Source organism: Branchiostoma lanceolatum, chromosome 3, assembly GCF_035083965.1.
Source record: "Branchiostoma lanceolatum isolate klBraLanc5 chromosome 3, klBraLanc5.hap2, whole genome shotgun sequence".
Classification (NCBI taxonomy): Eukaryota; Metazoa; Chordata; class Leptocardii; order Amphioxiformes; family Branchiostomatidae; genus Branchiostoma; species Branchiostoma lanceolatum.
The window spans coordinates 28,466,583-28,489,180 of record NC_089724.1 but is presented as its reverse complement, the minus strand read 5'-3'; the positions used below and the strand labels follow the sequence as shown (position 1 = coordinate 28,489,180).

Sequence of the window (22,598 nt, the reverse complement as noted above, 5' to 3'; positions counted from 1 at the left end):
TGATGTTTTGAATAAATTGGACGATAATGGTTACCGCTATATTACATGTACTTACCTGTGAAGAGCATTCAGGGTCCCCTGCCAGTGGACTGAAGCTGTATCTCTCTTCAGACTGCAAAGGAATAACAGATAAAGACAGTTAAAGTGATGTAATGTCACTGCAAACTGTCCTGAAATATGTGTAACATGCATAGTCTCTAACTCAGCAGAAAGTAGAGATTACACAGTTGCAGTTGAATAGTAATTTGCGGTCTTAGTAAGAAAAGTTCCTATTGAGAAGACTGTGTGAGTTTTTTCATGTTTGTCTTGTTAATGATAATATAAAGGTGCACTCTGAGACTAATATTACAAGTAATTCCTTCCACAAAACAGTTGAAAAACGTCCTGCAATGGACAAGATACAACAATTCTCATTGAATAAGGCCACACTGGATTAATTCTTTGGTTCTTGCATGTACCATTCAAAATATGAATCAACTCCATAATACTCTCTAGTTATTACATTGTTTTTTCATTCAACAATGCATTTAAAGTTCAAAACACAGTTTTCTATGTTAATCAGGCGGTGACCGCCCTATGTTCCGAAATCCCTATGTTCCAAAATCCCTATGTTCCGAAATCTCTATGTTCCGAAATCCCTATGTTCCGAAATCCCTATGCTCCGAAATCTAAAAGAATAAAATCGAAATTCAAGGTGAATATAAATGTATAGTATATGTAACTAAATGTTCCAACTCTGGGCCATAATTCGGTAGAGAGTTGTGGCTTAACGAGGTTCATGGTGGTATTTAGATTTTGATCTTAGATCCTATACCTCCCTCTGATACTCTTCTCTTGTGCCATTTGGAAGATCCTGAACTCTGTTAAATTTGAACCAGAGGCCGAACCGCATCGCAAATGTCTTGTTCATGTATGAGTGAATATTTTTCATTTCCCTATATTTTTAAAAAGTATATATATATTTAATTGCATATCTAACTGGCGCGAGGTCATTAGATATCTCAATCTTTGAAATCTAAATTCTCCGAATACCAAGCAGCATTTGGACAGTTTGGACTATAAAATATCAAAATATGAAAGATTTTCGAGATTTTTATAAAAAATCTTGAAATTTTCTTTGAAAAGAGTTTTTGATAGCTAGTTCAAATAAATTGAATTTTTTTATAGCTAATGCAAAATTCTCGAAATTTTCGAAAGCTGATATAGAAAAATCCAATCTTTTTTAAAAGATCAAACGGAGTTTTAAATGCGTCATGGACTCTAAGAAATATGGCTGTGTGTTGGAACATTTCGATAGGGGTTTTTGAACTTATATGGCATAGGGATTTCGGAACATAGGGATTTCGGAATATAGGGATTTCGGAACATAGGGATTTCGGAATATAGGGATTTCGGAATATAGGGATTTCGGAATATAGGGATTTCGGAATATAGGGATTTTGGAACATAGGGCTGTAACCAATCAGGCACTAGGGATGCCTTTCTCTTTTTTGCCTGCCTGTTCTATTGATACAAAAAAAGGCAAGAACCAAGAAAGTACATTGGTATGGCCTTAAACAAGCTGATACTTAAATCATCATGATTCTATCTAGATAGCTATAAACTATAAGTTGTAGCTGTACAAGATAGGATCATGATCATTCATCCCCCCTCCTTTCTCTTACTTCTGACATCATCATCATCATCATAATGACATCATCAAACTGACTAAACAGTTTCTTACTGGCTAGAGAAGGCTGCTTCTCCCTGACTCTGCTGAGAGTAGGAAAGGAAACATGCTGGAATGAGAACAAAAACACAAACACAACAGAACAGAGCAGACAAAGAAAAGCAAAGTCAAAAGGTAAACATGTTGATTATAGAATGAATAAAGGCAAACTATGAGGGGAAATGAAAGTTGGCGGAGTTCTTCACCTTAACTGAAATCTCTGAAGAGTCGTAGCTAGAGAGAGTAGGTGAAATAAAAGAAATGATACGGCGCAGGGGAGTTCAAAGTACAAAACTGGTGTCCAACTGTTCCCGTAAAGTAACATTTTGGTTAATGTTTTGAAGAAGAAAAAACAAGGAAATGACAACTTACCTTTATCGACTCCATAGTCATTTTTTCGTCACGTCGACACAGTCGTGCAGACTTAAGAATTCTCGACTTCTCAGAACGTCCGACCTACAGAGGTCATCAAAACAAACAACGTTTGAATGTATCTCACAGTGTCTCTGGTTTACTCCGCAACAACAATACCTTTGTAAGTTTACAGATATATTCCTAAGAACAAATATAACCTCTGTCTTTTCTGTTGGGTGTGAAATTGTCCTTACAAACTTTGGTGACCTTGAACCTTAGTCAGCTGTAGTCACGGAGCGCCACATGATCTTGTTACAGGTTTGCGATAGCAAAACCTGTTCTGTTTTTGCATCCAAGGATGGGGGCGGCCATGTTGGATGTGACCATTTTATTGGGAGGGGTGTTTCTTTTCGCTAATGTTGGGTGTGACTATTTTGACGGAGGGGTGTTTTTCTTGCTAGTTTTCTTTTTTTTGTTTTCTTGCTAATTTTTTCTTGCTTTGGGTTGGGTGTGACCATTTTTACTGGAGGGATGTTGTTTTCACTAATGTGTGGGTGTGATAGATGGAAGTTATTAGTGTGGCGGTGTTGTGACCTTGCCGTTGGCACAAATGGACACAAGGCCCACTGTACTAAAGGACGAGCAAGGTCCACTGAGCATCATGTTGTTGAGGTCTTGTCGAAAAGTAGGGGACGACAAGATCCCCAACGATAGAGGGTTAATAAAGATTTGTTATTTAATGTGATGTTGGATTAGAAAGTGTTGAAATCGATAATATTGGGGGTGGTTTTTGTCGCTAATTTTGGTTCCCTATATTTTTCCTAGTTTTGAGTTGGGTGTGACCATTTTGACCGGAGGGGTGGTTCTTGCCACTTATGTTAGGTGTAAGAGATTAATGTTATTAGTGTGGTGGTGTTGTGACCTTGCCGTTGGCACAAATGGACACAAGGCCCACTGTACTAAAGGACGAGCAAGGTCCACTGAGCATCATGTTGTTGTGGTCTTGTCGAAAAGTAGGGGACGACAAGATCCCCAACGATAGAGGGTTAATAAAGATTTGTTATTTAATGTGATGTTGGATTAGAAAGTGTTGTAATCAATAATATTGGGGGTGTTTTTTGTCGCTAATGTTGGTTCCCTATATTTTTCTTAGTTTTGGGTTGGGTGTGACCATTTTGACAGGGGTGATTTTTGCCACTAATGTTAGGTGTAAGAGATGAATGTTATTAGTGTGGTGGTGTTGTGACCTTGCCGTTGGCACAAATGGACACAAGGCCCACTGTACTAAAGGACGAGCAAGGTCCACTGAGCATCATGTTGTTGTGGTCTTGTCGAAAAGTAAGGGACGACAAGATCCCCAACGATAGAGGGTTAATAAAGATTTGTTATTTAATGTGATGTTGGATTAGAAAGTGTTGTAATCAATAATATTGGTTTTTTTTTGTCGCTAATGTTGGTTCCCTATATTTTGCTTTGTTTTGGGTTGGGTGTGACCATTTTGACAGGGGTGATTTTTGCCACTAATGTTAGGTGTAAGAGATGAATGTTATTAGTGTGGTGGTGTTGTGACCTTGCCGTTGGCACAAATGGACACAAGGCCCACTGTACTAAAGGACGAGCAAGGTCCACTGAGCATCATGTTGTTGTGGTCTCGTCGAAAAGTAAGGGACGACAAGATCCCAAACGATAGAGGGTTAATATAGATTTGTTATTTAATGTGATGTTGGATTAGAAAGTGTTGTAATCAATAATATTAGGGTTGGTTTTTGTCGCTAATGTTGGTTTCCTATATTTTTCCTAGTTTTGGGTTGGGTGTGACCATTTTGACCGGAGGGGTGATTTTTGCCACTTATGTTAGGTATAAGAGATGAAAGTTATTAGTGTGGTAATGTTGTGACCTTGCCGTTGGCACAAATGGACACAAGGCCCACTGTACTAAAGGACGAGCAAGGTCCACTGAGCATCATTTTGTTGTGGTCTTGTCGAAAAGTAAGGGACGACAAGATCCCCAACGATAGAGGGTTAATAAAGATTTGTTATTTAATGTGATGTTGGATTAGAAAGTGTTGTAATCAATAATATTGGGGTTTTTTTGTCGCTAATGTTGGTTCCCTATATTTTGCTTTGTTTTGGGTTGGATGTGACCATTTTGACAGGGGTGATTTTTGCCACTAATGTTAGGTGTAAGAGATGAATGTTATTAGTGTGGTGGTGTTGTGACCTTGCCGTTGGCACAAATGGACACAAGGCCCACTGTACTAAAGGACGAGCAAGGTCCACTGAGCATCATGTTGTTGTGGTCTCGTCGAAAAGTAAGGGACGACAAGATCCCAAACGATAGAGGGTTAATATAGATTTGTTATTTAATGTGATGTTGGATTAGAAAGTGTTGTAATCAATAATATTAGGGTTGGTTTTTGTCGCTAATGTTGGTTTCCCATATTTTTCCTAGTTTTGGGTTGGGTGTGACCATTTTGACCGGAGGGGTGATTTTTGCCACTTATGTTAGGTATAAGAGATGAAAGTTATTAGTGTGGTGGTGTTGTGACCTTGCCGTTGGCACAAATGGACACAAGGCCCACTGTACTAAAGGACGAGCAAGGTCCACTGAGCATCATGTTGCTGTGATCTTGTCGAAAAGTAAGGGACGACAAGATCCCCAACGATAGAGGGTTAATATAGATTTGTTATTTAATGTGATGTTAAATTAGAAAGTGTAGGAGACGTGATCTTAAAGAACATGGCAGTTGTGGTCTTGTCAGAGATGTAGGGACGACAGCCACAAAAACAATGAACGATTAGTTTGTTTAATGGTGAGATGGCCAATTAGCTTTTGGAATAAAATTAAGTCAATTTTGAAATGGTGAATACTTAAGACCCTTTCCTTCCTACAATAAAGAATGGCCGATGTATAAATACGGTTTCTTTTAGATGCCGATTTGAAGACGACCACATCAAGGATAAAGAAATGACACAGAGACAAGGATTCCCGCATACTTACCAAGGGAGACGTAAACGTTATAACACTGACTGATTATGACCTCATAATGTTGGCTTACTACGATCCTTATTAATTACTGAATGTCTCTATTGCTCTCTTGACCTTAATTTCCTAGTTTTACAAATCTCTCGTCTCCTGTCTTACTCTGCTCACACAACATTGATTACTTTATCTCTTCGCTGCAGTTCACTTAAACAAATGAATAACCGTCAAAGAATTATAGCACAACAATTAGCAGACTAATTCTAAAGTAACCGTTCCAAGTTTGGTAAGGAGTTGCACTGTAACTTCTTGGACGTAAGTGACGGAGTGAAATGTTACTGCAGCTTGCAGTTGCATACACATTTGTATTGGGTTTCTACCATTCGTACATCCGGTTTGATTTTAACGAGGTTAATCACCTGTATTTTCTTTCATAACGTTATACATGCAAAATCAGCTTCTAAAAGTTACACACTAAAATAAACAACAAAATTGACAATACGTATTCGTTTGAATCAAATAAAGTGGACAACATGTGCACGCCAGTGTGTGGATTCTCTAAATCGTGTCAGGTAATGTCTGGTTGTAACAGCACAATCATTGTAACACGGCTTTGATGCTGGTCCGGCAGTGGAAGGTCTCCGGCGACCTCCCCTGCTGCGGTTAGAGTCTGTGTGGGAAACGGCCAGATTGTTCCAGGCCTGGATTGTTCCTCCCTAGTGCACGTGGATACCGGGTGCCCCGGATGACCTTGTAGTCCGGTATAGGTGACCTGTGCAGGGATCGAGAAAAAAACATACAGAAACATATCAACCTGAATGCTCTCTTCTTTGGTTCTTGTCGTCTCTGAAGACGGTAGACAGCTTCGGTCGATTTAACCTCTTGAATTATTGACTTGAATTAGACTATTCCAAAATCATGATTGGCTTTTCTTTTTCAAAGTAGTTGGCGGTGGCGTGTTAGTCATGTAGTTGCTAGGTCCTACAGCCACAGGGAAACAAAATTTAGAATGTATGTGACACTGATAAGCTGTTTGACATATTTCTTAGTACCTACGAATATGGCGTGTTATACTTACTTCAAGGTTTTGGAGTTCGATTAAAAAAATAGGGCTCGAAATTCGCATTTTAGTACAGGTAAAATTGTACTAATTTTATCTTTAGCTAGGAAAACAACATTTGGAGTTAAATATGCGTGAAACTGATAAGCAATTTCACAATTTTGGGTCGGCACTCTCACGGCGATCTGGTCAATTTTACGTTTTTTTAATGGTATTTATTATATCTTCGAATTATTGTTTTATTAATTACAAATCTTTATAAGTATTCATAAATGTTTCTAACAAAAGAAAATACGAGAATACTATGTTTCAGAAGTTGTTCTGATCATTTGCAAACATTTCGAAAGTGACTGTCAAAAGAGATAATTTTTTTTAATAGATTTGAAATATAGATAGCCAGATAGGTTTATTTCATATTTCGAAATATTTCGAACTAATTATATAAAGATATGGGTCATTTGCCCCCCGTAACCGTGTTGTGACTTGGAATGGGGTCCTTATGTCGCCGTGAGAGCGCGGCGAAAGCGCCGTCCAAGTGGAATGGGGGTATAACTGATACTTTAAGAATTGGACGAATGCGCCGTATCCTTTTTTTTCTACATTTGTAATTATGTTGAGCCCAACATACTGTTGGGCGCAATATATTGTGTTCGTATGGTTTCTTTCTCCTGTCAAATCTTGTTATCGACTCAGCTCGGTCGTCCCTGCACCAACTGAGCTGAAATTTGGTATACATGTAGAGTGGGTAAATACCCTGGGAGCATTATTTTTATTTTTTTCGATATTGACCTTGAACGTGAAATTATTGAGGTTTTTCTGACCAAAAACGTACATTTTGGCCTCCTGTGCTCTGGAAATACATCCAAATGACCTGAAATTTGCTATGGTGGTACATTGAACAAATATTTAAAGAATCCCATCGCACTTTTGGCATACAATACTTCGAAATGCGATTTTAGAGGGTGTTTTGGGAAGAAGATCGGCTATTTTCCTCATATGGGGTCACTGACCTAAAGGTCACATCTTTATTCATCTGGCCGGGTTGACTAATTCGGTCAGCCAATGAGAGAGCGCAGATTTATCAAGCTCAACCTGATTGGTTGAAATAGTCAATTTAATTAGGGGCACTACTAGTACTCTGACAGGTACAGACACAACTTCACTACTCCCTGGCTCATATCCTTGTGTTGTAAGTTATTGTTGTGTCCTACTGAAGTTATGTAAGTGCAATTGAGAAGGGTCAAAACTTTTCTGGTGGTATTTTTCGACACACACGGTGTTTTTCTTATTTTAACACTGCATGGAAACAAAGATTTCTACAAGTTCGCAAGCTTGGACACTATGGTAAAACCTGACATTTCCTCGCTATGTACACGAATTTTCTACCCCTCTGTCACCAAGATTGGACACTAGTGCGCACAATAGTGCACACAAAGTACCCAACGTTTCCCACCTTAGGAAACATCCCGTGTCGGGACGTTGACAATAACATTAACATTAACAATAGAGAGTTGTGAAGTGCGTGAAAATTTACGTTGAGCTTGCTTTGAGTAGTTGTTTAAAGTTTTTGGCTAAAAATGACGTAAATCAGTAAGAATTTTCAACCTCCTTACGTAAACCCCTGTTACATGTCTACACTATCGGGCCGCGGGGAAGTCTTGAATATCGGCGCTGATCGATAGCGCATTAAACAAAATGTGTGGCGTAGCGTTGTACTAAAAAAATAATAGCATATGAATATGGGTGCCTGGAAGAGCCCATCCATGCATAGGGTTTCAAATTGGGAGAGATCCATTTCTGACTGGTCTTCAATTCAATTATTCATTCAAATACCAACATTGCAGACATACAACAAACGTTAGCCTCTATGCCACAGTCGATTTTTGCGTGGGGAGGGAAATGGGCGAAACAAGTTGCATTTGCTCCCGCAAATGTTGCCTTTCTAGTTTTTTATGTTTTTTACACGTGAACAAATGCGACGTATCATTTTTCTACATTTTTAATTTATCTTCAGCTAATTCTACAATTGTCGGGGGTTGAGGTTTTCAAACGTGGACAAATGAGATGTACTGGAATTAGTTTTGGAATTTTTACGTTTGTCAGGCGTAAAATTTTAATACGTGGATGATACATGCGACGTATAATTTTTTCTAACTACACAACTAATTCTAAATCAATTTGTCGGGGGGGGGGCTTTGCACATTTTCATACTTGACAAAAAGATGTACTAGAATTGCATTTCTACGTTTTTCGGGCATATGATTTATGGTTTTCATACGTGGACGATGGGACGTACTGTTATTTTGTACATTTGTACTTTGTCTTCAGTTAATGCTACATTTGTCAGGGGTGAGATGTACTGGAATTAGTTTTGGAATTTCTACATCTGTCAGGCGTATGATTTTCATACGTGGACGAGTGCGACGTATTATTCTTTTCTACATTTGTAGTTTTTCTACTGTAACAGTCTACATTTGTCGGGGATGTAGATTTTTAAATGTGTACAAATAAGTTGTATTGGAATTAGTTCTTATACGTGGACATGCGACATACTAGAATTAGTTCTGGAATTTCAACGTTTGTATGGCACATGATTTTGAAACGTGGATGAATGCGACGTATTTCTAAATTCTAGGCTGCTAAGTTATTGCTCATATTTCATCAAACCTAAAAAGTTTCAATAACACTTTTAACAGCAATTCTGAATATAAAACATACGTCGAGATGGTTTCGAAAATGGCTACTTGCCGAAATCTCTACCTTGCCATGAAAGGTATCTGAAATGACCACAAAAGCGTAACGTTAACATAAAAACTGAAAAGACCTACCTGCACAAAAACAGAAACAGACGCCTCTTACCTCGGTTCTGTACAGATCGGCTCTGGTGTTATTTGTCCTTCCAGTCTCAGAATCTAAATTTCCATAGTCGAGTCCTGTCTGCGGAACGTGCAACAACTTTTCCTGCCTTGGAGATTAATGAACAAACGTCTGGTGTTGCTATTTTCAAACAGTCCATATTCTTCCAGTCTCTTCTGGCCGTGCTTCCCCGTTGTTGTTTCCACTGCTGACATGGAGGTGATACATCCCTTCTTGCTCACCATGTTGTCACAACTTTCGATTAGAGTTTAGAAATCTCCATATTATCGCTAGAAATGAGTTGTTTTCTAACACAAGAAACGCCCTTTGTTCTCATACGTCTAGACACTGTGGCCACGGTACTAGACTGTGTGACTGCAGCTGTGTCCTTATGTCCGCCCACCAGACCAGTACCCTGTAACTGATACTCCCATGGGTGCATCCATGTTGCTGTGCCTGGAGAAGTCATTAACTCGGAAACAGGGCTTAAAATTGATACCCAGTCAAATTTTCCATCACAATGGCACCATCCCAACTTTGCTAACATGTCATACCATTTGTGGTCTATATCTATATACTATATTGCCTAAAAGACCTAAAATTTGGTCATAACAAGATGTAACATTGACGATGGATTAAGGGCAAGAGTAACGGATTATGGTTAGGGTTATGGATTAATTAAGGTTATGGTGACGGATTAAGGGTAAGGATGACAGATTAAGGGAAAAGGTGACGGATTAGGTTATCGGGTGACAGATTAACGGCTATGGTGACGGATTAAGGGTTATGGCGACGTGACTGATTGAGGGCAACCACTGTGAGGGATCAAGGCTTTCGTGACAAATTAAGGGTTATGGAGACGGATTAAGAGCAAGGATGGATGATGAAGGTCAAGGGCAACGGATTAAGGGCCAGGGTGACGGATTAAGGGAAAGGATGGCGGATTAAGGGAAATGATTACAGATTGAGGGTAAGGATGGCGGATAAGGGGAAATGATTACAGCTTAAGGGAAAGGTAACGGATTAAGGACTAAGTTGACGGATTAAGGGTAAAGATGACGGATTAAGGGAAATGATTACAGATTAAGCGAAAGGGTGACGGATTAAGGATTGTGGTGACGGATTAAGGGCAAAGGTCGCGGATTAAGGGCTATAATGATGGTTTAAGGGTGATGGTGACGGATTAAGAGCAAAGATGGCTGATGAAGGTCAAGGGCAACGGATTAAGGGCTAGGGTAACGGATTAAGGAATAAAGTGACAGATTAAGGGTAAGAATGGCGGATTAAAGGAAATAAGTACAGATTATGGGAAAGGGTAACAGATTAAGGGCTAGGTTGATGAATTAAGGGTAAGGATGGCGGATTAAGGGAAATGATTACAGATCAAGGCGAAGGGTAACGGATTAAGGACTAAGGCGACGGATTAAGGGTCATGATGGCGGATTAGGGGAAATGAGTACAGATTAAGGGAAAGGGTGACGGATTAAGGACTAAGGTGACGGATTAAGGGTAAGGATGGCGGATTAAGGGAAATGATTACAGATTAAGGGCAAGGATGACGGATTAAGAGGAACGATCACAGATTAAGTAAAAGGGCGACGGATTAAGGATTGTGGTGACGGATTAAGGGCAAAGGTCGCGGATTAAGGGCTATGGTGACGGTTTAAGGATGATGGTGAGAGATTAAGGGCTATGATGACGGGATAAGGACAACGCTGAGGGATTAAAGGCTTTCGTGACAGATAAGGGGCAAGGGTGACAGACTTGGGTCTCTGCTGACATATTAATGTTTATGATAACGGTTTAAGGGCAATAGTGACGGATTCACTTCACAAATTACCATGCAGCGCAGATGACAGCTTCTTCAAATAATGTACATCTTTGTCTAAGCTTCCTGCATACCATAGTGCATGGTAATATATCGTTACTGTATTCTGCAATCCTGTTTGAAAGATTTCTTAACAAAAACACCCCTGCAGTTCCGTGGCAAGCTGCTAAGGGACCGAAACTTACCCCACTTCTTTCTTACGTGAAATTCAAAAGTGGGGTAATTATGCAAAAGGTTTTAGTGAAAATGTTCTTTTCAACTGAAGGTACCACCGGAAAAGTACATTCTCCCAAGGGGGTGGGTTTTACAAAAATATTCCATTTCAGAACAGTCAGTTTTTAAGATTTTGCAGGGGATAGAGATGAAGTGAAATATGACGTGTTTTAACTATTTACTTTACAACTGTTACCTTTCTAGTTATGTTCATTTCCCCCCACATAAGTTACACTGAACGCAAACCTGTTCATATTTGCTGAACAAGCTAATATTTATCTCTAGTTTCTGCTTATTTTAGCTACAAAATTGGCGTTTTTGGAGCTCTGAAGGCGTTGAATGTACACAACATCTATACATAGAAATAAACAGGAGAGAACAAATTTCCTCACCTAGTTCACGTACGCGAACTTGTCATCTGTGTGGACCCGTGTCCATGGCAACCGGCGTAAACAGGAAAAATCGAACGCAGGGAGGAATGACCCTGAGTTATTTCAGTTAGAAATGAAAGAAATCGTCCAAAACAAATATTGTGTCGGCTCATTTCTAAAACAAAAACCTCTATTTAGACTTATCGTTGGTTTGTTAAAAGCATGAGATGATCTAGTTGACCACTAAGAATACATATAAGAGGATGTTTGCGTTTTCTCGCTGCAACTTGTGCTTCATCATTCCTGTTCTACCGCGGATGAGCACAAGAGTAACAATCAGGATGTGCCTGTGAAAACCTGGTAATGTGTCACCATTTTGACGCCTTTAACATTTTGACGCCTTTAACATTGTAAATAAGCATAGAACGGAAGCTTGTAATTAACTAGGAATTGGAATATTGTTAGTATATTCATCTTATTATACCAAAAGCGACAAATCGTCATCACGAAAGTCGCCCGCCCGAAGTTCATGGAATGAACGAACTACTTTCTCTCGCGGAATGAACAGAAATTTCAATTCTCCCTATAATCCTTTGCGCGCAGGATGGAATCAACAATGACTTCATATTTATCACAATAAAAACAATGAATGACCAGTTGATGGAATACATTGATCCCCATTGTGGCTCTACAACTCATACTACAACTACAATTTACAAAGCAAACAATGATACCTGCTCTCGAGCCCGGTAAATCATAAAAGGCAAAGATGGGTGTTGACCTTGGTGCTGATCTCATCATCTGGCTGTATCACCTCCGCCTGTCATACTGTAGCATCCCGCTAGGCAGCGCTTCCCCACCCGTGACCGTTTGAGCTATGTTTTCCCTGTCAAATTCCGCTGTAGGAACTTAAATAAGATTCCTTAATTCTTCGTTTTCACGGAACGTTCGAAAACCGCTACGTCACGCTCGGGCGCCATGTTGGATGATAACATGACTGAATATAGATTAACGCACTATAAAAGTTACCGGCGGGCCCGAGTATGTTGTTTCTGTCTCCATTACTCCATACTGTGGATCATTGAGTAGTCTAGCCAACGCAAGATATAAGGAAAAAGTTGCAACAATAGGTTTTGATCCGTATGCAGTTTGAAAAAAGAACGGCATTTCAGAAGGTTTTCTATATACTCAGCTTACCACAAACCAGGGCTAACTATGATATAAGCCCCGGGCACATACACCTCACGATGATCGCAGGTAAGTCTCTGTGCTTGTTAGCAACCGACGAAATGTGGATCTAGCTGTTGAATAGGTATTTCCAGACTGTGATGTCTTTACTGTAAACTTTGATATACCGTAAAAAGAATATTGAAAGAAACCATAGCAACATGCATATGGCCCTCACAAACAAGGGCGTCCTTAGCAGACTAAGCGAGTCAGGCTGATTTTTTTTCTGACGGAAAATACAACAGATCAAGGACCTCCTTGAACAGATAACGTTTTACCATAAAATATATGCCATCAAACAAGTCCTTTTGAAAAAAGCGTTTTGCCTAGGTTTATGAGTGTGAAATGTTTTCTCCTGTTCTCCTGTTATTGAAGTAAAATCTGCCAAAGAAAGTCACTCAAGGGCTATTGAGTCTATAAGAATTTTTTTTGGGGGGAAGGAAGTGTTTTAATAGAGAAAGGTATATTTGGGAAAGCAATTTTAAGGTTGCGGCACTTAAGTGCTTTTAGAAAAGCTGGTCTTGGCTTACAACTTGTCCTTCCTTTAAAAATGTACAATAAGTTCATCATAAAAGCCATAAATGTAATTATGTACATAACACGCAATAAAACATACAATTTGAAATACCATATTGAATCACTGGTACTATGGTAATTGAATGAAATAGAAGTTCATAACAGCTATGCCTGCGGCAAGATTCTATCTAAAGTAACTACCAAATGTCAAACAAGTATTCAAAAAATTAACAGCTAGCTCATCTCTATCATACTGGATTCCACATTTACATGTACAAGATTTCTTCCTTTTTTTCCTGAATAATTTTGCTAAAATTCATGAAAATTCACACATTTTTGTGCCGAGCGGCGTCACTTTTCACGTCCGTGTTGTATGTGAAAACTTCTGAATGAAGTCGAAACTGAACAAAGGAGCAAATGCTATTGTAACAAAGGATTGCTGTTTTTGGTAGAACATCCCTATATAATGTCCTTGATCCGACGCCCTTCTGGCGTTTAAAAATCCTTCTTTTATGCAAACAACATCAACATCCTCTGTTTATATCGGGAATAGTAGTTTAATGGCTAATGTTTGCGAGAATCATCTTACCGCGTATAGGAGCCGCTCCGGTTGGATTCAGGAGCCTTCTTTCAAAATCGGCAACACAAATTTCTGGTTCATTTACATGTACAGAGTTATGTTCAACTGCAGTTACTGTTTCTGACTGTACAGCAACGTTTGGTTCAGTACAACTAAGTTATATCTCCATGAAAAATGGAGATATAGTTTTGGGTGTGTCTGTCGGTCTGTCATGTGTGTGTGTGTGTGTGTGTGTGTGTGTGTGTGTGTGTGTGTGTGTGTGTGTGTGTTTCCGCACTACTGTAGTCAGCATAACTCAAGAACTTCTTGATGGATTACGATGATATTTGGTATGTAGGCCGGTGTTGTGAAGCTGAAATTCAAGGTCGGGTTTGGTCCCCCTGTATGTGACCTTGATACTGCAGCAGAACTTCCGTTTTTGTATCTTTTGATCTGGACGTGCTATGATCTTGATGTTTGGGTGGCAGATAGCTTGTGATGTAATACAAGTGGTGCAAGTTTTATGTACGCCGATAACGCACAATACGGCCCAGTAGGCATGATGGTTTTGGGTATGAACGGAATTACGCTAGTATGCAAGTCATTTGTTATAAACATTTTTCGATTATTACCTTCGCTGAGAAGGTTATGCAGAGGGTAGCATTTGTGTTGGTGTTTGTAACAAACAGCATAACTCGAGAAGGCTTGGATGGATTGTCATGATATTTGGTAGGTGGGTAGGTCTTGATTAGGCATGGAAATGATTAGATTTTGGGTCCCCTAGCGGCTTGTTACGGTACTGCAGCAGAACTTCCTGTTTTGATTTCTCGTGTTCTGGACGCTATGGTCCTGATTTTGAGTGGTAGATAGCTCTTTGGACAGAGAGTAAGTGGTATAGGTTTTGGCCCCCTAGCGGCTTTTTTGGAACCGCAGGAGCAGGTTTTGCTTCAGACTTTGAAACTGAATAACTCAAAAAGGGCCTGATGGATGGTCATGATTTTTGTAGATAGCTTGAGTGATGATGTACAAAATAAGATAATTATTATTTAAATCAGTAGCTGATTTGCATAATTAATGAGGAAAGTTTAAACAGCCGCCAACTTCCATGATAGGACTCTCAGACTCTCATGTGACATATGTAACTGAGGAAGAGAGAAATATTAATAGATATTAACTATGCAAATCAGGACCTCATTTGCATAATTAATGAGAAAATACTATAACTCAAGATAGGCTTGATTGATGTTGATGATTCTTGGTATGTATATAGCTTACGTGATTCTTTATATGACTGGAGGATTATTATGCAAATCAGATTCTAATTTACATAATTAATGAGACAATTCTGTGTTTGATCATATGACTATTCAAATATGTGACATTTGTAACTGAGGAAGAGAGGAATGTTGATAGATAGAAAATATGCAATTGTAGGCCTAATTTGCATAATTAACCCTCAAACCACCGTATGGGGTCAAAACTGACCCCAGGCGTACATCAACGTGTGCCATTTTGACATTTCGAGTTAAAAACAAAATTCCTTCAATGAGTTTGTTTGTATATATGTCTTATAACTTCTCACAAGTTTTTACCGAGATTGGCTCATTGTTGATTAAGTTATCCTAGAAAGTTTAAGCGTGGTCCAGTGGGGTCAAAACTGACCCCAGCAAAATCTGCACTCATATTCCCTATTGTTTGATACTTGTCATCTAGTAACATGTATGATAAGGGTTATTATGACCATAGTTGCAAAATCTAATTTTGTAGAAACGTGAAAAAAACATTTTTTTTAATGAACGTAAAGATTAGTGACGTTGCGACGTATTATTACGTCATTTATGCGATTTTATTGACGAAAACCAACAAATTGGGTATTTCCAATATAACTCAAAGGTACACGATAAAACTTAAATAGAAATACTGTATGATAAATCATGATATATTCAACGACGTTATTTTTTTGATGGCAACAGGAACGACGTCAAAATGACGTCATATAAAGCATGTTCATATCGGGTTACACTAGCGAAATCCGCCATCTTGGTTCCGCAATCTTGAATTATTTTGAAAGCATTTTTTCATCATATAACCTAATAACACAATACAAATGGACCAAAACGTATATATTGAGATTGTTTCTGTTTGAATAAACATGGTAATGATGAAATTTGAGGTTGAAATAGCCGGTTATAGCTAATCTAATTATATCGTCCGCCATCTTTGATTTTGACCGATGACGTAATCAAATATGCATAAATTATGAATATTAAATCAAAAAAGTGATAGTGAATAACATTGGTTAGTGTTGATGTAAGAAAATAAGTGCAGTTTACAAAGAAAGCCCTAGAATTACATTGTAAAATCCAAAATTAGCGACTTTTTCCAAATATGGCTCTCAGAAACCGGTTGCCATAGCAACATGAAAACATTGAGTAGTTATTTCATTTAATTCAAATTGTTGCCAACGAAATTTTAGCAAAGGTGACCAAGTTTGGTTGTTCCAGCGTAAGGCATTGAAATGCTATATGACATCAAGTGTAGGCGCAGGCTTCAAAAGAGCCCGCTTGTCTGAATAGCAGTAGTTGCAAAAGACGATGTTCCCTATTTTTGCATAAATTATGATAATAAGCAGAAATTATTAACACCTAATCATGTCAAACTGTCCCTAATAGATTACTTAAACTATACATATATACAAACCGCAAAAATAGTCACGAATAAAGCTGTATTTGTAGAAAACATTGTGGGGTCAGTTTTGACCCCATACGGTAAGATTAGTCGTAAAAAAGCTACGGTGGTTTGAGGGTTAATGAGAAACTACTAGAATTCCATACAGGATGGCAATTTCATACTTGTGGCATTTGGGAGGTATGTGAATGTGAACAACGTTGAATCAAATTATGCTTATAAGGACCTCATTTGCATCATCATCATCATCATCATATCGGGCAGCTTGCCCGGACTAGGGTTGCTCTCTCCCTCCAGGCAACACGGTCCGCCATAAGTTGGTCTAGATGTTCAGACCTCGCTCCTACATCCCCAGCAAGTTGGTCTATGTAGGTCCTTCGGGGTCGCCCGACAGAGGAATGCCCATGAGTTGGCGCCCAGAGTAAGAGTTCGCTTACTACATTTTCATAATTGATTATTAATGTTTGCATAACCTTTGTTAAGCTTATACTTTGGACAACTTCTGTTATTTGGGTGAAGACGATCCGGTATGATTTATAATTAATGAGAAACACTCCCATACGTCAGTCATAAAGGTTACAATCCTTTGGCGAAGGTATGAGGTCGTCGAACTCTAGTTTTGATGTATGTGTGAGGCACATCTGAATAACGAAATGTGAGTCACGCATTCGTCAAAATAATCGAGAAATTCCACAACTGCGTATGAATTTCCTCTCTCTCTCTCTCTCTCTCTCTCTCTCTCTCTCTCTCCCTCTCTCTCTCTTTCTCTCTCTCTCCCTCTCTCTCTCTCTCTCCTTATCTCTCTCTCTCACACACACACACACACACACACAAACACACACACACACACACACACACACACACACACACACACACTGCACATGTGTGGCTTACTAATGACCAAAGGCGCCATCTTTAACTGAAATATGATATGAGTAGGCCGAACTTAACGGCGTCGAGAAACCTTTAAGATTTTTCTGAAACCTCGAGCATGTGCTTAACAATACTACCCGATTCTAGCCGCAACTTCTGCTGGATGATGTATGAATAACACGCACCAAGCTAGACATTTCCGTGTGACAGTTTTCTAACCGCCGCTTAGCGTACCAGACAGGTGTGCCATGTTTGTACAGCCGATGAAGCGACACGTACAATGGCGGACCAATCTGCCGCTACCTCCCTTCCCTTTCCCCAGCGGTAGTTCTCTACAGAGTTTTGCTAGATGTCCCCGCTCAAGTTCAAATTCTCTACAGAAAGATGAAACCTTTTTGTTGTAGACGTTTTTATGTTATCTCACTGATGGAACAACAAAAGAAGCCAAACGTTAACCCTGACTAACTTGAGTGAAGTGCAGACTCAAACAACGCGAATGTTGGTAACAAAGGAACTGTGAACACCAATGATACGGTAAGGCGATACCTGTTTCCGGTCAGGTCTTCCGTGACGCATGAGGTTACTAAGGGGTTTGGGGGGGGGGGGGGGGAGCGATATTTCTTACACGGGCCAAGGTTGTCTAATGCCGGCTTATAGAGACTGCTTTTGGGGAGACTAAAGGGTTACAATAAATTGCAGTAATGCATGTAGCCCTATGGGGAAGTTAAGAAAAAGAAGGCGTTATTATCTCAGGAATCAAAACATCAGACTACAATAACTTACCCTCAAATACTAACCAGTTATGTCTACTGTCATCAGATTCATCGTTGGCAAATTCCATACTGCTATTCTCCAGATAAACCCCCCCTTATCAGAGCCCTTGGATAGGTCCTACAGCTAGTACAGGCTTCAAACACCCAGTTGAAGACCACTCCACTATATCAGGGGGGTGCCAAACCCCACAAGGTAGAGAAACACCATTTATATTTCTATCCTACCACAGCCAATCCTATATTGCCCAAATTTAAAAAAAAATCCCACCAAAAAAGAATTTTCAATAGTTTAAACCATGTTTTTTAGGGGTCTCTCATCGTGGGGTCTGGGCGCAAGGCGCAATCCCTTTAGTCTCCCCTTTCGCCGCCGAGGGAGTTATGTCGCCTTTCGATCCAAGAGAAAGTCCGTAAGCCGGCATTAGACAACAGTGGCGTATGTAAGAAACACGCACATATACACATACACACACACAAACACACACCGTAACAAAACACACACCGGCCGATAAATTATGATGACTAATTGCCAAAGACGTCGCCATTTTTGACTGAAATATGTCTATACTAAACCTGACGTCGACTAACTAAGATTTTAGCTGAAGCCTTGATCATGTGCTTTAAAAAACCACGCGATTCTCGCCGGAACTTTTCCCGGATGACCTATGAAGAATACACGTACGTTCCAAGTTAGATTCGACCGTGGGATTTTCCTCTAACAACTACTAAAGTGTACTAGGCAAGTGCGTTGTTGTAACCCGCTTAGTGAAGCGAGACGTACAATGGCGGTCAAGTCAGCCACTCCCCCTCCCTTCCCTTTCCCCAGCGGTAGTTCTTCACAGAGTTTTGCTAGATGTCCCGTTCAAGTTCTCTACAGAAAGATGAATATCTTTGTTGTAGATTTTTTTGATGTTATCTCACAGATGCAACAACAAAAGTCAAACGTTTACCCTGACTTACCTGAGCGTATGTATTCAGTTGTTATGTTATGTACTCATGTATATTTGAATAAGAATGTGAAGAAAAAAAAGTGATGTGGAGTACGTACCCGCCCATACGACGTTTAAACATTTCAAATAACTTGATAATTTTTTTGTGCTGTCCAATGGTCAAAACAATAGCCATTTTCGCAGACGTCCTGGGACGGCGGCGTATATATCCAAAAGAAAGAATGGATGGAAAGGCGACCGTCCCTCGGCGACATAACTCCCTCGGCGACGAAGTCCCTAAGCCGGCATTAGACAACCTTGGCCCGTAACTATACCCGTAACGGTACCTTGGAATAGCCCCAAACGATTCCTTTACTTTCCCTGGGGCAATGTTGTTTAAAAAGCTAAAGATACTTAGAATGTACGACCTGAAAACTAGTTGTAGATGTCTAAGATACTACTGGTGGGGAGAGCAGACACAACATGGGGCATATGATAAAAAGGTCACAATCTACGCCACCAACAACTGCTTGAGTACATACCCCATAGTACATAGTAACCTCATGCGTCACGGAATACCTGACCTGAAACAGGTATCGCCTTACCGTATTTGGTGTTCTCAACTCCTTTATTATCAACGCTAAGTTCGGCTGGTTGAAATCAGTGCACTGCGCTCAGGTAAGTCAAGCTTAACGTTTGACTTTTGTTGTTCCATCGGGGAGATCACATCAAAAAAAAATTGAAACCAAAAAAGGTTCATGGAAACATTGTGAACATTATCTGTCTGTGAAGAACTACCGCTGGGGAAAGGGAAGGGAGGGGGAGCGGCAGACTCGACCGCCATTGTACGTCTCGCTTCACTAAGCGGGTTACAAACAACGCACTTGCCTAGTACGCGCGCGCGCGCGCGCGCGCGTGTGTGTGTGTGCTTGTGTGTGTGTGTGTGTGTGTGTGTGTGTGTGTGTGTGTGCTTGTGTGTGTGTGTGTGTGTGTGTGTGTGTGTGTGTGTGTGTGTGTGTGTGCTTGTGCCTGGGAAGGTGCAATGAGAAAAGGCGGGGAATTCGTTGTAGAATACGGCATTGTGTATGATGTTTACAAGGCTCGTCACCATTGAAACCATACATACCGTACAAGGCTCATAGAAGCTTCCCCCTATAAACACAAGTGCGAAGATCGCTGGAGGCACGCCCGATTTTCGATTCTGTACAAATACATCGAGTGACAGAAGGGGTTCTTCAGAGCATTGTGCAAAGCTTAAGCGACCATCGAAAGATTCTAGAGACTACTGATTTACGTGCTATGTTACACCGGCATTACGTCCATGACAAACCATGTGACAAAACAACTTTCAGTCCGCTAAAAAGGAACATTATTAGTTACCTTCGCTGAGAAGGTTATGCAGAGGGTAGTGTCTGTGCGTGTGTATGTTGGTAACGTACAGCATAACTCGAGAAGGCTTGGGTGGATTGTCTTGATATTTGGTAGGTGGGTAGGTCTCGATGAGACTAGGAAATGATTAGATTGTGGGTCCCCTAGCGGCTTGTTACGGTACTGCAGCGGAACTTCCTGTTTCGATATCTCGTGTTCTGGACAAGCTATGGAACTGATTTTTGAGTGGTAGATAGCTCTTTGGACAGAGAGTAAGTGGTATAGGTTTTGGCCCCCTAGCGGCTTTTTTGGAACTGCAGGAGCAGGTTTTGGTTCAGACTTTGAAAGGGAATAACTCAAGAAGGGCTTGATGGATGGTTATGATTTTTGGTAAGTAGATAGCTTGAGTGATGATGTACATGATTAGATACTTATTATGCGAATCAGTATCTAATTTGCATAATTAATGAGGAAAGTTTATACATCCGCCAAATTCCACAATAGGACTCTCAAACATGTGACATATGTAACTGAAGACGAGAGAAATATTAATAGATATCAATTATGCAAATGAAGACCTCATTTGCATAATTAATGAGAAAATACTTTAACTCAAGATGGGCTTGATGGATGTTAATGATGTTTGGTATGTAGATAGCTTACGTGATGCTAAATGTATGATTGGACGATAATTATGCAAATTAGATTCCAATTTGCATAATTAATGAGACAATTTTAAAAACCCGCTGTGTTCCATGATATGACTACTAAAATATGTGACATTTGTTACTGAGGAATTTTGATAGATTAAAAATATGCAAATGTAGGCCTAATTTGCATAATTAATGAGAAACTACTATAATTCCATACAGGTAAATAATGGCAATTTCATACTTTGTGTCATTTGGAAGTTATGTGAATGTGAACATCGTTGAATCAAATTATGCTAATAAGGACCTCATTTGCATAATTCATGATAAATGTTACTTTGTTAGCATAACCTTCTTTTTTAAGCTCATATTTTTGTTTTTTGGGTGAAGAAGATCAACTGGTATGATTTATAATTGATGAGAAACACTCCTGATACGTCAGTCAGAAGGTTAAAATCATTTGGCGAAGGTATGAGGTCGTGGAACTCTAGTTTGATATTAGATAGAATTTTAGAAACAGTGAGTAGGTCGTATCCTGTACTCATTGGGCCCGAAGTTAACTTGTCAAACTTCCAGCCCGTTTCTGAATAAAATTGCCTCCTCCCACGGACGGGCCCACCGTCGCAACACACAGCTGTGCAGAGATCGAACAGAATTACATCCAACATGGCCGACTTCACTTTCTAACGCGATTGGGACGTCACGTGAAAACGAAGAATAGGATACCGTTTGACTAGACTCACGCGTATACTATATATTTCCTCCGCCAAGAGGGTTATATTTACCTTCGCCAAGAAGGTTATGTTTTGGGTAGCGTTAGTATCTGCGTGTGTTGATGAACAGCATAACTCGAGAAAGCCTGAATGGATTGTCTTGATATTTGGTAGGTGGGTAGGTTTTGATGAGACATGGGAATGATTAGATTTTGGGCCCCATAGCGGCTTGTTACGGTACTGCAGTGTAGCCTTTGATAACTCGTGTTCTGGACATGCTATGGTACTGATTTGTGATTAGTGGATTGATTTTGCGCCAGAGAGTTAGAAGTGTAGGTCCCCTAAAGGCCCTCTAGTGGTGGCTTTTTTTGAACTGCAGAAGCCGGTTTTGCTTCAGACGTTAAAAGACAATAACTCAAGAAGGGGTTGCTGGATGGTCAGGATTTTTTGTATGTAGAAAGTGTGTAATTTGCATAATTAATTAGGAACGTTTATTCATCCACAATATTTCATAATAGGAAGAGAGAGAAAAATTGATAGATATGAACTATGCAAATATGCAAAGGCGTAAACTAGCTTAAGTTGACGCCTCGATCATAAAGATTTTTGGAATGTAGATAGCTTTACTGATGTTTAATCAGACAATGATTGTAATGAGGAAATTTCAAAAACCTGCTGCGTTCCATGTTAGGACTTTTCAAATTTGTAAGATGTGTAATTGAGGAAGATTTGAATGTTGATAGATAGAAAATATGCAGATGAAGATCTGATTTGCATAATTAATGAGAAACTACTATAATTCCATACGGACACATGGCGACGATTTCATACGTGTGGCGTTTGGAAGTTATGTGAACGTGAACATCGTTTAACATGAATTATGCTACTGAGTACCTCATTTGCAAAATTGTTGATGAATGCTAGAATAACAT

At 39.7% G+C, this 22,598-nt stretch overlaps 2 long non-coding RNA genes across 4 annotated transcripts in view; both read right to left on the bottom strand.

Moving 5' to 3' along the window:
* Window positions 1-22,598, bottom strand: part of LOC136431298 (uncharacterized) — a 49,733-nt gene that overhangs the window by 3,767 nt on the left and 23,368 nt on the right. The gene's annotated exons all lie outside the window — the stretch shown is intronic.
* On the bottom strand, window positions 4,856-11,282 carry LOC136431297 (uncharacterized). Its single transcript, XR_010755015.1, has 2 exons — window positions 8,965-11,282; window positions 4,856-5,817 (listed from the first exon to the last, which is right to left on the bottom strand). It is a non-coding gene; the product is annotated as an uncharacterized lncRNA (long non-coding RNA).